This window comes from Hermetia illucens, chromosome 1 (assembly GCF_905115235.1).
Source record: "Hermetia illucens chromosome 1, iHerIll2.2.curated.20191125, whole genome shotgun sequence".
Taxonomy (NCBI): Eukaryota; Metazoa; Arthropoda; class Insecta; order Diptera; family Stratiomyidae; genus Hermetia; species Hermetia illucens.
The window spans coordinates 15,290,744-15,303,052 of NC_051849.1; the positions used below are offsets into that span (position 1 = coordinate 15,290,744).

General features: G+C 43.2%; 2 protein-coding genes across 3 annotated transcripts in view; one reads left to right on the forward strand and one right to left on the reverse strand.

Annotated features, from left to right (window-relative positions):
• Positions 1-12,309, reverse strand: part of LOC119646854 (ribonuclease P protein subunit p25-like protein) — a 152,042-nt gene that overhangs the window by 4,874 nt on the left and 134,859 nt on the right. The window lies entirely within an intron of this gene.
• LOC119646852 (tyrosine decarboxylase) overlaps positions 7,210-12,309 on the forward strand; it is a 54,580-nt gene continuing 49,480 nt past the window's right edge. Inside the window, exon 1 of the mRNA XM_038047473.1 lies at positions 7,210-7,343. The gene's annotated coding sequence lies outside the window, so the exon portion shown is untranslated. The remainder of the gene's footprint in view (positions 7,344-12,309) is intronic.

The following is a 12,309-nucleotide window of genomic DNA, read 5'->3' on the forward strand; positions in this document are numbered from 1 at the left end:
CGGAATGGCATTTATGGCCTGAATTCCGCAAACACCCTCGTAGACATCTAATTTCATAAAATTCTCAAGAATTGGCGAGGAGAGGGGTTGAAGGCGCGTCGAAAAGGGAATAAACTTGTTCTCAAGTCCTTCATTGTGTGTGAAGAAGTTGTCCTTTCACGAGTTAAGCGGGAGTTAGTTGATCAGGAATTAGTGGATATTTCCGGGGCATGTAACCGTCGAGGCTGGTGGTTGCTGCTTCATTCATAAAAATTTTCGAAACCAGGATATTGCTTGGAACAGAGGAGATTTTGATGTATGCACATGGAGCTGATTTTCGATTAATAGAATGGAGCCCCTTTTGAGAGTCGAGAGAAATGGGAAACGGATTTTCACTACTTCGGTTAAGTGAATTTCCAGTAAAGCGGGGGAGGCTTTAATAGAGCAGATTTTGGAATTTGAAAGTAGAGAGCAGTATCCTGGAGTGTGAAGAATAAAAACTTTCGAAAATGTCGATGATGGTGATGCTAGCGATTAACGGAAAAACCAAATCTCAGTACCATGTGTGGGCAATAACCGTCGTTCCTATCATAACCATGTCGCTAACAATTATCGACTCCAACCCATCAACAATTCAAGCCCACACAATTTCCAACCAAGAATCGAAAATATCAACAGCAAATTGAATGGCAAATCATCTTCCATTCAATTACAGAAAAATATCCTTGTCGCCATTGTCTCTCCTCCCTTTCCATTCCAGAACACAGACGAAATCATCAATTGGATTCAACAGATTGGTGGTGGTTGTAAAAGAAATGATGAATGTGGATAGCAATGACGATGATGGTGATCCTGTTAACAGGCACATTGGAAGGATATCTTGGTGTTCCTGGTCCTAGTGGAGGTGGCACTTTGGTGAATTGGTGATTGCTGTTGTCCTATTGTCGAATGTGTTAACGACAAATTAATTAAAAACTCAAGAAATATCTTGGGTTGATGTCGAGAGCTATCCCGAGATGATAATATAGGGCACGGGTTCAACGAAGGGATTCCTCAACGTCTTGAGGATAATATATTTTTTCACCCCATTTTTTCCTGAAGGTATATCACAACTAAGAGGACTCTGTTGGTTAGAGGTAGTAATGGAAATGGTTGGAGATGGGTGTCAATTTTAAAGATAATTACTTCGCTAATTTAATTTTGTTGGTGATGCAATTGAGTTAGTGGAATAATTTTAGTGATGAGGGCAAAATTGTTCAGATTTGTCCTAGAGCAATTGTGAAGGTTTTCTTTGACCAGCAATCGAAGTAAAATCCCAACCGGTGATAGGTTGTATAGATTCATGCATTTCCATGCATGCTAACTAAAGTGAATTCACAGTGGTAGTCGACACAACTTATGGAAAACCTAATAAAATTTGAACTGGTTATTCACGGCGATGGCTCTAAAATAATACCTCCTAAAAGACGATGCGTTGGCTTATTTGATGGCGCAGCAGCCTCTGGATCTAATTGCCTTAGATTCAAATCACGATTCGTCGATGTGTTGTCTCGATACTGTAGACTTCTCACTAGCACACATTAAGTGAGGACAAAAAAGGAAAGAGATTAAGTGGATTCTCCCTAGACGATTACCTACCTTGTCATGGTGAGGGAGCTCAGTAAGAAAGATCCTCCAGGAAACGGGAGGTGACACCTGAAGCCAAGCGGTTATCAAAACCCTAAGCCAACGTGTGACTACCGTACCGAGGGCTGAATGGTCACAGGGGTTAAGATGTGGCCGTAAACGGTGAACTCTTGGTACCAGGCGACTCCCAGTTTCAACTACTCTTCTCTCGGCAAAAATGGGCTCTGCCGAGATCGACTTACTTTCCCCGATAAAACTGAGGCCATGACAGCCAATTATGGAAAAATAAAAAAACCAAACAAAAAACATCTTAAACAAATACAATTAAATATCGAGTGAAGGGGCAACCCTAAGCTCATCGATAGAGAACTTGAGTCTAGACTCAGATTCTCCACTTACTCAGGTGGGAACCAATCTAATTGGGACCCAGTCCTTAACGGACGAGCCAAAGCAGGCCCCTTCTGTCAGCACTCCTGACCCCAGGCTCCAATCGGCGCCACCTGTTGAGGTTAAAGTCTTGCCCATGGGCAAGCACCTGTCCACGGACAGTTAACAGCCCAAGGACTATTCCAAGGATGAGGGGAAAGGATCGTTCGGGACACCTGCGGCTAAGGGAAAACCGACACAAAAAGCAGCAAAGAGGGCTCGACCGGCAACGGCTAGGCCTTCATTCCCATGAAAAGACCCCAAAGGATACATTTACATATGAAGCGGAGGTCTTTTGGAAGGGGAAAGTTCCGATTCGGTTTCCACTCGGTCATTTTCTGTGTGGCTGCGGTGGTTTGGTTGCGTCGGGGGGCGTGCTTTCACTCCTGTCCTCTCTTTTTTCTCCGCTTCGGTAGTCCGCCTCCGCTTCAGTCACTAGCGCCACATGTCACGGGAAGACAAATGGGCGGGAGGCGCGACCCTCACCGCCCTGTGGCAGCGCAATTTGCGTTCACAGGCATCACAACGAACACCACGCGTTTTAATCATGCACTTGTCGGTCTCGATGAAGGAACCATCGGGCTAGTCGCGGATGTGTTGGAGGACGACTCCAACTGAAGGGAGCAGCTCATACGCCGGATGTCAGTGAGTGAAGAAGCGAAGCTGAATCACGTGCTGAACGAGCTAACGTTGGGCGACCGTACCCCCAACTAGCTGCTTCGAGAAATTGGGCAGCTGAGTGGGGATAAGGTCAGCTCAGAGCTCTTGAAAAACTCTGGTTGCAGCGGCTCCCGCCGAGCACCCGCCCCATCTTGCCCTACGCGGACTTGGACTCGCTGAAGATGTTGTCCGCCACAGCCGAGAAAGTCTATGCCCCGTAGTCGCGGAAGGGTCTAGAGACACATGTCGGAAAGTATAAAATCTGAAGACAATTGTGACGACACCTGTGGAGGCAGCTTCCAAGCTTACGGCCACTGTAGGTACTTTGCGTTCGGGAGGTAGATCTTGATCACAGTCACGGCCGAGATTTGCTTCCTGAAAAGGGCGTTTGGGTAGCCGCACGCCGGGACTCTCATCGACCCTGACACTTTGCTGGTACCACACTGAACCAATTTAGTTTTCCACCGGATGCAATTTCAATACAACAAAAAACTAGGTTCGTTGGGTCGGGGGCGGCTGCCTGAAGCGCAGTACCAAGTCGCCTTACAATTTTCGAGAGGTGTCGGTTTCCTCCGTACCCCGTCCAAACACCTTGATACCGCAAAACTTGTGACTGGCTGCCGTGAACTCCTCTCCCATCTTTACTTACGGCTGCAGTGCAGTGAGTGTCGGATTGCGCCGAATGTTTTCGTTGCGATTCATTTTGGATTTCCTATATCACTAAGGGCTGTTGGTGGACCTGCAAAGCAAAGCTTTAGCGGACCCCGCAACTTTTTTAAAGTTATCAGGAAAACTTTCCATTGCCAATTACGGTGAAGGATCTGCGAAGGTTCTTGAGCATGTTAAACTTCTATCGTGGTTTCCTGCCCAAGGGCGCTCGTTACCAAGCAATCGTCAACGGTTACTTCACTGGGCCCAAAACAAAAGACTTCCCCGAGGTTACGTGGTCTACTGAAGCCGACCAGGCGTTTGAAACTGTCAAACAACAGCTTTTTCATGCTATTCTACTGGTAATTCCAGGGTAAGTTGCACCCTCAACCCAGCAACCATCGAGTTTCTTTTCTAAAGCACTCAACCCAACTCAACGTAACTAGAGCGTTCAGGATCGTGAGCTACTCGCTGCGTATCTCTCCATAAAATACTTCCGTTTCTCTTTTGAGAGCAAGCCGTTCATCGTGTTCACATACCACAAGCCCCTTACTTTCGCGCTGAAACAAAAGACCGACAACGCGTCTCCTCACCAACTTCGACAACTGAGCTTCATCAGCCAGTTTACTTCCGACATCCAACACTTGCCGGAAAAAGTCAACGTCGTTGCGGATGCCTTGTTTCGAATCTCGGAGGCCACAGTCCCCGCCACGGTCGATTGATTATACGGCAATCGCCGAGGCAGAAGAAGACGACGCAGAGCTTCAGAGACTGTGGGAAAACTGCTACTTACTCTGCGAGACTCAGACCTAGGCCATTTTTTCCGGCCGATTTTCGCAAGGAAATATTTCTGACAGTACACGATTTTGCGCACGCAGACATCAGGACGACGAACCGGTTAGTCACTGGAAAATACTTCTGATCATCCATGAAGAAGGGCGTAAACTCCAGAACTGTAAGATCAACAAGCACGTAAAAAAGGAAGCAGGCGTGTTTCCTCGGTCGAACAACCGCTTCCATACCATTCACCTCGATATCATTAGCCCTTTGCGAGATGCGCACGGATACAATATTGCCTCATAATCATCGACAGGTTTACGCAGTGGCCTCAAGCAATTCCTCTGATTGACATTACGGCACAATCATGTGCCGAAGCCATCTGTCGAGAATGGATACCGCTGTGTACCAGCCATAATCATTACGGACCAAGGAATACAATCTGGGTCTATTCTTTTCTCGGAGTTAGGCACGCTTCTGGGTTTCAAACGCCACAGGATCACAACATATCATCCGCATTCCAATGGGATGCTGGAACGTTAGCACGGAGCACAAAAGGCTTGCGACGATCCGACATGGTCGTATTTGTTGCCTTTCGTCTTCCTCGGCCTTCGTAGCTCATCGAGTGAAGTTCATGACCAGCCCGCGGAGACGGTGTACGGAGAGAATCTGCGAATCCTCGTCGGCCCTATGCTGGATATCAGAGCAGAGTTAAGCGGCTCCAGCATGCTGCGTCTGCTCAGGGGTGCAGTTTCGAAGCTGCGGCCGACTCCACCTTCCCGACATACGCCACCGGAGGTCGACACCCCCAGAGATCTCGAGACATGCTCGCAGGATTTCATTAGGGTGGAAGCTCCTCTGAAGCGTCTGCACCCACCATACGAGGGCCCCTTTAAAGACCCGGAGCGACGAGACTACTCCTTCAAGCTCAACGTTCAGGCCGGGTCCAAATGGGTCACCTTGTCGAGGCTAAAAACCTTCGCCGAAACGAAGGACAGGAAAAAAAGCGACCGCGAAACGTCTGCTTCGCCTAGTAAGCTCATTGGTGCTGAACCTGCACAGTTAAAAAACAATAAAGTGAATACTCCTAAACTCTCCCGACGGTTACCCGAAATTAAGCACCACATCGCCTGACAATGTGTAGCCCGCTGAGCTGGCGCCACTACATATTTGATCAATACAGGCGGTTTCGGTTCTTCCCGTATCTCGTTATTATAAATTAACACCACAAATCTTAAAACTCGCGGCAGCAAATTCCTTGTCGTGAGTCTAGTTCTTCGTCGACGGTTTTTTGTACTTCATTATCGCTGATATCAGTACTCCCGTGCCACTATGATTGCTAGTTGATCTGACCAAAGGTCTCGCATTGACCCCACAAGGAAGAATCTCAACTTGCACGCCCAACATTCTTTCCATTGTTGTTTAGGATAGTGAGCGATCCTAAGTCCACATCCACTTGATGTTGGACCGGACCAAATGGAGAGCAAATTACTCTCATGTTTTTTTTTTTTTTTTGGTTCACGGATCCCTCGTTTGAAGCATGGCACCCAAGCATTTAAAATAGGGACTAACGGTTTCGTCCAGGGCAGAGGCAACTCATCAGACGCTGCCTCACCTCTGCCCTGGGAGCAGCGTGACCGCAAGTGGCAACAGGTGGAAAACGCGTATTCGCAAATACACGTCAAGGGTGCGAATTATATCCAAGTGAAACCGCCAATAGTGTGAGTCTAAGTAAGCTAGGCTAAAGCTAAATTATTGTTTAGGATAGTGAGGGATCCTAATTCCCTTGACGTGTTTTTGCGAATATATAAAGGAGCGTTTTCCACCTGTTGCCACTTGCGGTCACGCTGCTTCAGGGACAGAGGTGAGGCAACATCTGATGAGTTGCCTCTGCCTTGGACGAAAAAGTTAGTCCCTATTCTTTCCATTGTTTTTGACGACATCAAAAATGCTGCAACATCACAACCGAGCGTAATCTCTCTGAGCCCGTTAAGCATGATGTTTAGCCCCACATCAATACTATTGGCTCTTCTATCTTTTCTAAAGTGCGTTTATTACCACCGCAAAAGCTCGAAATTCGGAAAGAGTTTACAGAATTTCTTAAGCAGGATATTTTTAAACCTTCAGACAGCGGCTGGTCTTCGTCACTTTATATGGTGGCCCAATGGCGAATGGAGACCTCGTGGCGACTACAAAGGCCTGAATGCCCAGACAATTCTAGATCCCCCAGGCATTTGTAGTAAGAGTAAACTGATGCTTCAACGGTCCTCTGAAGATCTCAGTTCGTCAAGTCAGCCGCCAAAAAAAGAGAGTGCACGGGCAGCAACGTAGTCTTCATTTGCAGTCAAGGCGATGTTGTCTCTTAAAAAGGAAGGACATGGAAACCCTAATAAATCTTTAAACGGAACACTATTGTCTAAACTGGCACATCTAGATAGCGGTTGCAGCTATATGTAGCCAGTGTGAGAAAAAGGAGATGGCATTGCATTTCAATTCAGCTGGTCGAAATACTTTGGTAAGATTTTCTTCAATGAAGAATATGCACACTTTCTATCTTTGGGAGATGTTTTGAAGTTCACTTCCCGTTTAATCTGCCAGAACTAGAATCTTCAACTTCCAAAAATATACATTGCATGAAGTATAGTCAGTCACTAAATGACAATCTATTTAGGTACGACGCGTTTTGAATTCAAATTGCTTAATGAAAACACTCATCTAAATATAGCACAATAAGTGAACAAACCCGTCTCCAACTATATATCATATCCTTATCAAGCTCTATACACTCTCATCAGTCATCAAGGACTTGCGCTGCAAAATTCATTAAAGTTCATATGCCCAGTCGACGCAACCTCCAACTCCTCCAAGCAAGACGAGCAGACAATTCACCACTTTTTCATGAATGATAGTCCCTTCGCCATCCACCAATAACGCCGGAAAATTCCTTCGTTTCCCACAATCATTCCTTTATTTCTAAAAGGAAAAGGGAGAAATGATATGTCGATATATAGATGATGTTGTGTAGGATTATCTCATCCGAGGTTAGGAGCTTGAGAAAAATATGACTATGAGATCAGTTCCGGTTCATATTTCAAACGATTAAGTCGGAAAAAACGGAAAAGGATATTGGTTAGAGGATTGTGACCAAAAAAAATTGGAAATAGTACTTGGAAAATCTTTCAGTAAAAAGTTGTTTAAAATATTTTGACTTAACATTTTGTCTATAGGTGGGTGAATGAATCTTGGTGAAAATTCGAACTATCGAGATAATCATTTATATTTCTAAAGAAAGCAAAAAAAGATAAATTTTCAAACCTACTGAGAGTGAATTTAAAAATTAATTTCTTTCATATAATTGCCATAAAAACGCATATAATCAAACGTTAAGATACATATAAAACATGTGCTTACAGAAATTGAAATAATTTTTAAAAAAAATTGAACAATATTCGTCCCTACAAATGAAATTAAATAAATTAATGATAATCCTTAACTCATAAAAGGAATGAACGTTTATTTAAAAAATGAAGTAGTGAAATTAAAAAAAAAATATTACTTTAAAACCAATTTCTAAAGATAAACTACTTAAAACAAATCATATTGGTTTTAAAAATGAAGAATATCATAGAATATTATATAATTAATATTCGTTAATAAATGTGCAAGTGAAATCAATGACCGTTTTAACCGAATAAAGGAGCAATTGCATTGATTCGAAACTCTTTGGTGGTTTTGGTATTTTAATATTCGAAAAAAAAATCGCCTTTCTATTCATCCAAGAGCCCATAAATTATTATTCTCAATTATTTATCTATCAAAGAATCCTACAATAACCAAAATGGTTATACCTTTATTTTTAAGTCTTATAAGAATTGTTACTCTTGTATTTTTTTTTCTAAAATTAGTCATACTCGTACTCTTAAAAGAAAGGTACCCATATAAATGTTAATAGATATTAGCCTATTCCTGGATTCATTGGAATATTATTTTTGAGAATTAACAGTATCCATCTTCATCATTTTTTAGTAAAATAAACTAACTAAAAGATACCTTATTAGATTTTCAAATGTCTCTTTCAGAAAATAAATAGTAATTGTAGCGCAGACTTTAGGCATAAGAGATTTGTCGTTTTTCAATATGCCAAACTATGAACCAACAATTTTTAGAAGTGCAGATGGTTTTAAATAACACTACTTACTATTCTTAGTATCTCATGATATTCACTTTGGTCCTGTAATCGTAATTTTATTTTTTCTAAATATAGGAAGTTTTACACCAAAGTTCGCAGTTGCATTACCGGTATTAATACTCTAGGATTATTAGGCTCATTAGCTTCTTAGTTGCAAAGAAAGTTGGATAGTGACTGGAGTAATATCGGTTTAGGTACATATTTGATAATTTCGGGTCATTAGATACTTTCTGGAAACAAAATCTGGAACATGATAAAACTTCAACCTTACTACATCTTTTCAAATATATTAGAAGGAGGGCTCTTATTAGAAAACGCAAACTGCGGTTAGTCTGGAGGACTCACTCTTGACCTTTATTCAGAACTTGATCTGTTCTACGTAGGCTTAGAACTCCCTCAATTTCTAAACAAAATCCCAAAACTCCTTCGGTAATTTTTTGAAGGCATCGTATATATAGTTTTCAATGACTCACTTTCCATGTACTATATAATGTACATGGACAATATAATAGCACAGAGAGACCAGTGGTATTGAACAACTTCAACTTAATGTTCCTGCTGAGATAGTTACATCCCAGATTTTAGACAAAATTGCGAAAGCAGATTTAACGTTGTTAAGGATTCTAGCGACCCAAGTTCCAATCTAGATATACGATGACCATTCAGACTGAGAATCCTGGTTTTTAGTTTTTAATCTTTAGTTCGACTCTGTTTGCCTCCCACTCTAGATCCCGAGTCATTTAGCGAAGATCCATTATGCGGTGAGAGAGCAAGCAGATGTCATCAGCGTAGTCGAGGTATTTGAGGAAGGATGGTATCATCCATTGAACCTTGCTAGTTCAAGTTCAATTTTTTTAATCTGCTGACACTAGGCTGGCATTATCTGGAATAAGATCTCTTTTCTTATTGATGTATTTACGTTTCCCATATACCAGGTCTTACAAAAACTGTTCCGCGCGAAACTTCTCACCATAGGGTCCAAGCTCTTACAGTACAAGACAATCTTGCCAGCCCTCATGTATTTCTCGCAGACCTGGGTTCTTAGGAAGAAAAATTGCGAACCCTTGGCCGCGTTCGAAAGACCGTCAGGTTGTGAATAAAATTAGACTCAACAGGTTGCGGTGGCCAGGCCACTTAATCCGTATGGATGAGGATGATCCAGCCTAGGGCAATATCTATAGTAGAAAAAGAAGACGAGGCAGATTCTGCCTGAGATGAAGCGATGGCGTAGGTCAAGACGTCAGACAGCTTTTAAGGATATTGATGGACTTCGACGCAAAACCGGGATGTTTGGAGTTTCTTATTAAGGCACGCCTAGACCGGATACCGGTTGTTGTGCCGTTTATGATGATGATATACCAAAAAGCACAAGTGATCAACCGCAGCATGCTGGACTGGGCTTTTTCTGTAGAAACTCGGTTCCATAAGTTAACAGGTCGGGAAACCGGAAGCTCGGCGCTCCAGGAATGAAGGGTTTTGTTGATCTTTAATGTAATACGGGTACACGATGGATTCATTAATACATAGCTTGTAATGTATATATGTTGAACGTACCCGATATTCAATTCGATGTGGTACTGACATTTCATTTCTTAGGGAGTACCAACTTTGCGCAAAAGAGACAACTTTGACTTATTATAACTTTGTTTGTTTGCCCGGTTCGCAATTAGCTTCAAAACTTAGACTCGATTTGGAAAGTACTAATGGAGACCTGTCATTTGATAACCCACATGACTATATTCGGTGAAACAAATTTTACACCTCCTCTTTTGCACCTACGGGGACTCTTAAGTTCCACGTAGAACGATATAATTCACTGCAAGCATGGGCGTTCACAGTTCCCACCAAATTTAGTATCAATCGGTACAACCATTTGTGAGAAAAGTCCAATAAAACCTTAAAAATGACATTACGATAGCCTGGCAGGGCAGACGTTTGGCCTTTTCTATTTTTTCTCTCTGTTAGTCGTCACCCATATTTTACGAGATACTTTACTTATATCTCACGTACACATTACACTGTTAAATAACTTTAACGCATTTTATGCTTCAGAGCGACAGTGACGTGACAGTACTTGGTTTCGCTCATGCAATTGTCTCTTTTATAAGCAACTTTTCAATTCATCTTAAGCGATAGAGTGTCGGCGATAGGACTTAGCTACGGTTCTGTTGAAATAAATTGTTATCATCACTTTAGTTGTCTTGACGAGCGGATTGGTTCCTTTTGGGCTCCATACCATGGGCGGCTGCTTGATTTCCATATCGTACTTATAGAACCAAGCTTCGTCACCTGCAACGATTTAGGCGAAGAACGTATCGAGAAGATGTTTTCGTCCCGTTCACAAGCGGCGTCGGCTCGTCATGATTGGTTTCACCATTTGGCTCTATCAAATGCCTGATCTGGATGTAACATCGAGGCTTTTACATCCTCATCCAACGTATCAAGCCACCGTTGTTTTGGCCTATGCAGGTATAGGGTGCTGGACGTTGGATGTCCCGTGTGACGGTGTCCATAACAAGAACAAAGAGGAGTGGTGAGAGGGCACTTCCTTGATGAATACCAACAGAAACACGAAACGGTTTTGATACACCCGCCATACTTCGAACTTTACTTTTCGGATCGTGGTAGAGCAATTGAGCCTAGTGCACAAGTTCTTCAGGCACTAAGTGTTGTCGTAGAGCATACCAGATGAGTTCGTGTGACACACGGTCAAAAGTTTTCTCTAGATCCAGAAATACAATGTAAAGAGGCCGATGCATCTCACGATGTTTTTCCATGAGTAACCTTGAAATCAGGCTTGATTCACGGTTATTTAAACGATTTCGCGAACACGATTGTCAAGAACGCGTTCAAATATCTTCATGGTATGGGAAAGTAACCGGATCGCACGGTAATTTGAAAATTCTGCTGGACTACCTTTCTTTTTCCATATTGGAACTGTAGTACTTTGTTGCAAGTTCTACCTTCCTCAAAAACCCGATTCAAGATTTCACTGAGCTGAGCTTTCCAGAATTCAGATGCGATGTCGTCAAGTCCTGTTGCTTTCCCGACTTCACTCGTTTTATTGCTTCTTTGCCTTTAGTTGCGTTGACATAAAAGTCCTGCGGGTTTAACGTGAGTATCTGCCGTGTAGGCATAATCCCACGTTCATCTTCAGACACGGATTAATTTAGACACCACAATCAGAGCCCCGCCATGATTGGCACAGCGGTACTAGATTATACTGAGTGCAGGCTCAGCATTCATACCGGTGGCTGCAGCGCCTATTTAACATATCTGCCGCAACCAAAGGGTACGGCACCCGAGTTGTACAGCGCAACTCCACGATTGAGCTCCAAGGAGCTTTGCCAGCGATGTAGGCATAACCACAACAAAACCACCATGAGACTCCCACAAGGGGGCAACCGCAAATAACCGGGCGGAGATCAAATTATGGTGGAACATATGCTTTTAGGAGGTCATCTCGGTTCCCATGGGGCCAGATAACCTCCGGTGAGGCTTCGCGATAAGAGCCACTTCAGATGAGGCCCATGCAGACTCGTACCCTTCTCGAGTACAGTTGTCGTCAATGATTGTGGAAGTGGAGGATGAATAAATCTTCAGTTGAAATTTCCTCGAAATATTCTCGCCATCTATCCGTCACGCTCGACGACCGGTAAGCAAAGTACCGTTCTTGTCATTAATGCAGCAAAAGTGTTTAATACCCTGTGTGCGTTCGTTACGGCTTTTAACAAGTCGCTTCAGATCTCTCTCGCCATCCCAAGTGTCCAGTTTATTGTAAAAATTTTTGTAATGAACCGCTCGAGTGACAGCGATCGCTTTCTTTGCCTCCCGGTTGGCATTCTTATAAATTTACCAATTGGCCGATGTTTTATCGTCGAGAAATTTGTGGCAGAGGCGTTTCTTTTCACGGGCCTTCATTTCAACATCATTCCAAAGCCAAGTATCTCGGTTGATGTACCGCTTACCTGGCTTGGTAACCCCGAGGGCTACAGAGGCCGCTT